This window comes from Hydra vulgaris, chromosome 12 (assembly GCF_038396675.1).
Source record: "Hydra vulgaris chromosome 12, alternate assembly HydraT2T_AEP".
Taxonomy (NCBI): domain Eukaryota; kingdom Metazoa; phylum Cnidaria; class Hydrozoa; order Anthoathecata; family Hydridae; genus Hydra; species Hydra vulgaris.
The window spans coordinates 49,045,001-49,049,885 of record NC_088931.1 but is presented as its reverse complement, the minus strand read 5'-3'; positions in this window follow the sequence as shown (position 1 = coordinate 49,049,885).

Below are 4,885 nucleotides of genomic sequence, written 5' to 3'. Positions count from 1 at the left end.
TTATTATTCTAATTTATTATTATTTCAAATTATTCTTGTGTTATATTTTTAAGATAAAAAAAACGTTATTTAAAATAGAAATTTTAGAAAAAAATTAAATAATTAATTTGAATAAAAAATATCAAGAAATATAAAAACCATTAACCGTTAATTACTTAATTATAATTACAGCGTAACATTTTAAAATACATATATCAAAACAACGAATCAAAACTAAGTCACTAAATTATACTTTAATACAAAATCAATAAGAAGTTGCGTTTTTGTTTGATATAATTTTTTTATAACATAAATAGTTAAAAATAAAATCGCGATCTGACAATATACAAGAAGTTTGGAAGTATAAAAATCTACTTCGTTGAAGTAGTTTCATGAGTGTGATACTAATTCAAACATTTTTTGACTAAAGAATTATGTAACAAATAAAAAAGATATAAAAAAATAAAAAGCCCATAGCCTAAATACTATATATATATAGTATTTAGGCTATGGGATCATCCATAAATGATGCCAGTAGATAGAGGGGCAGTGTGAGTTTAACAATAATTGACAATGGGGAGGGGATGTTGAGACCAAAATAATGTCAATTAAAAAATTGAATTAAAAAAAAAAGTAAAATATTTTATTTAAAAAAAAAGTAAAACAATTTATGCTAGCTATGAGCAGGTTTTAGAGGTATTTACAGTAACAATGTGGTCTAAAAACTCCTTGCTTTTGTTGCTTAAAACTGTAGAGGATCATAGGAAAAACAATTTAAATTCAGAAATTAGCTTGCTTATCTGAAAGAACAACTTATGTTTTTTTTTTTTTACTTTTAGTACTGTTGAGAATAAATGTATAATTGAAGCAGAAAAAAATTGATGGTATATGCATTTTTTATATTATATTAACAATTCAGATATACCATCATAATATGATAACAAAAACTGACATCATTTTCAATGGGAGATAGCAAAATATTGACTGAGTTTGATAAAGGGTGAAGGTGTTCAATAAACCGGGTCATCATCTGACATCATTATGCTTAGATGACCCTATGATTTAGGTAAAATAAGTAATCAATTTGCCATATTTCTCTTTAGAAAGTGTAAGAAAAAAGCATTGTTATGCTGAGAACCTACCTATTGAGCAAGCTTTGACCACCTATTTTATAAATTTGAGAGACAGAAGTGGAAGTGCGAATCGCAAAAGAACTAATAACAATGCTCTAAATTGATTTTAACTTTGTAGACTAACATTAATATAGTATTTAAAAATAATAAATGAAGTTTACATGATTTTTATAATTTGTATTTATTTCCATTAATTATCAGTTATCAGTCTCTATTTAATAAAATGAATTGAAAAACTATTTATTTATAGTATAATAATAATACATAAATACTAGTTTCCTAATGCTATTATCATCACAATGTTAATGGTATTCGTTTTAAAGTGAAATTTTGTATCAATTTTATTGTTTTAATGTTATATTTATATATATATATATATATATATATATATATATATATATATATATATATATATATATATATATATATATATATATATATATTTGTTTTTACTTTATTTACAACACCATTTGATATATACAACAAACCCTACAAAGCTTACAATAATTCAGTTAAAATTCAATCTGAGTTATTGAAACGTAATAAATTTAACATCAATAGAAAAGTAGCTGTCATCATTTAAAATATAAAGGGTGTTGTCAAAATATGTTGAAAATAAAATTAAGTTGCTAATAAAATCACGTTCAACAATGATAAACATTCTTACTGTAGTAAAAAATAGTACTAACTGAAAAATTTGAACAAATAAATATAAAATTAACAAAAACAATGAATAAATAAGAACTTTAACTTAAACTAAATCTTGAATTTGAATTAATTGGTTCTAATTTGTTCAAGCATAACCTTAAAAAATAAGTTTTTATAACAAATTATATGTATAACTAGTTATACATATAGTTAACTATCAGGAGTTATATGTATAACTATATGCATTTTAAAGCATTTTATTTAATCTATATATTACTTTAGATCATATTACTTTGAATACTGGACCCAGAGACTTTATTCCCAATTACACTGTGGTACTCCAGATTAAAAATTGAAAAGTTTCTGTAAATATCCTGTTTTTGTTCCTCAATGTAGTTCGTAAGTCCCTTAAGTCTTAAGGACCTCATTATATCTAAAGTTAAAAGTTTTGGAGCATAAAAAAAGTTACAGAAACCCATCTCCTTCCTATTTTTTTCTTTTTATAATAAAAAAAATTGGGAATTCTTTGACTTTCAAACCTGCAATTCTTTGTGGGACACTGCAGTGTCCCATGCATGCAAGATTGGTTTTTGACAACATTTCAACTTGCATCAGTTAATTGTTTGCAAATAATTTACTCAAGATCTTTATTCAAATAACTATTATATCATCCTAATGATACGTCTATTTCACAAATCTAAATCTTATTTCTATAAAGAAAGATAAACATTATTCGTGGTACTTACATACTTGCTTGCCATTCTCTATATTAATATAAAATATTTTCACACAATATAAACGTAACGCAATGCAATGTCGATTTAAAAACTTTTTTTTAGTTTTTTTTTAAAAGTTTTTTTTAGTTTCCAGCTTTCAAATTAATTCCCATGCAAATCCCAAAGACTGGTTCCCACATGTAACCCATGTGGGTCATGTGGGATTACCCACATGGGTTTAAGGTGACAAATTTCCATACGGATACCACATGGGAAAATCCGTCCCACGTAAATCCCATCAATCCCACACGGAACCCACGCGGAACCCATGTGGGACGTGGTTTTATTTTTCACTGGGTTCTCCTAACATAAAAAAAAATCATTTAGAACTTTGTCAAACCAACTCGACGAAGTGTCTATACAAGTTTTAATTCCGAAAAAGAAACTAGATGTGCCGGTTGGGATTTTATTGATGATAAAACGAGTTAATGTTAATAGTAGGGAAGGGCACATGAGGACTTTTTTTGAGTTTCTCACTGAAAGAGCTTTTTCTGAGGCCGAATTCCATGCTGAACACGAATTCACTAAGCATTTTGCTGTACTACATCGTTTGTGGTTGGATAGCGGCTATTTTTCAAAATCTTCATCTAGATTAGACCTTGTGATATGCCCTTTTTATGGTTTTTCGGGTCAAGCAATTCGAATTATAATGTATAATTGACGTGTTAATAATGGTTTATTTTATATGCAAATAAAATGCTACAATTTACAATTCTAAGACATTCCAAAAGTTAAGAGATTGATTTGTAACTCAAGTCGCAGTGATTCAGAGGCAATATAAATAAACCACAGTTTGTTCTTATATATTTATCTCGAACCAAATATATTACTGAGTATTTATTCAGCAGTTGAAATATTCGCGATACTTCTAAATCGGTTTGAAATAAATCCACGGAACCCGCCAAACTCATTCTTAGCATTCATTATACTCATTGTAGAGAGATAAAACTAGCCGCAATGGCTCGGCACCAAATGCTTAGAAATAGCAATTTGACCAAGAGTGTGAACGCTAGTGCTGCAAGAACTAAACGCTTTTTTGCCTGCCGAACGATGCAGCAACTTATGAACAACAATTTTTTGTTCCGTATTTCCGAATATTTTGTATACAGCATGGTCCACGCCCTAAATCACATGTGCGGATCATTTGATGATTTTCTGACTGCCCACATCTAAGCTTTCTAGTAACGTCGCGTTATCTCCGGCTCGATCAGTCATAAAAAAGTCTATGAAATTGAGCATATTATCTACCGTAACGTCAGCTAGAGCTGCAAAGCATTCAAGTCTGAAACGATACGACTCAGCTCCATCTGATCAAGAATGACTACCATTTTCTGTGTAGCTGGTAGTGACTGTTTTCCTTTGTTTATATTGGATCAATTATATTTCGCAATGCACTATCCGTATATTATACTAGCAATGTATTATCTGTTCATCGACAGTGCGAAAACCAGTTCAAACCTTCATTGGAAATGAACAATTAAAAATCTGATTTTTGTCTTGTCACTGCATATGATAGATTGGATTTATCCAGATTCACGATGAGAAGTTTGAATTCAGAATCAGAGTCACTGAGAAGGATGCTATCAACATGTTCTGGTGATGCAGCATACGTCAGTTTTAGTGCAGTTTGGTGGTCATCAAACCGTTTTATTTTTTTCTCAACGGATAAAAGTTTTTGATGTACACGTTTCTTCATCTTGCTCCACTTCCAAGACACGGTGCTGAGACACGTACAAGTGTAAGACCCGAAACAGTTATTTTGATAGAATAGTTTATTTTTTTCTGTAAATGTCACGCCAAATTTTGCTCGAATTTCTTTTGATAGAACTTGTCTTTAGTACGTATGTCATACGCGTATTTGGTTATGCTATCGTTAAACTAATTTACTTCTACGTACTATTCGCCCAGTTTGTTGACTTTAATTTCTTTCTTGCTTGCAAAATTTGATGAATCTCTGATAGCCAGTGCAAAATTTTTTTGCAAAATTATTGACATGTAAAGAATAAACGTTCTTTGCAATCCAATCTTTGATGAATTTGTGTGCTCCAGTCTGGAGTTTAGGCCGAGTGATGAATTTTTTCTGTTTGCTGTAAACATCATCATAGAGGTACTTCACAACACAATTGCCTATTTTATTTACAGGGGTTTGTTGAATCCATTGTAGCGTATGTTTTCAAGATGATGGCTTCGGGAGCAGTAGCCATTGTTTTATACTAGTGCGGACGTGACGACTGTCGTGTGTGTCATATGTGCCAACGTGACTTGCCACATGGCTCATTTAGTGAGTAGATACATTTAGGAGAAAGTGGTGCAATAGCGCGAAAAACGAGAAAAATAACATTTTTTTTT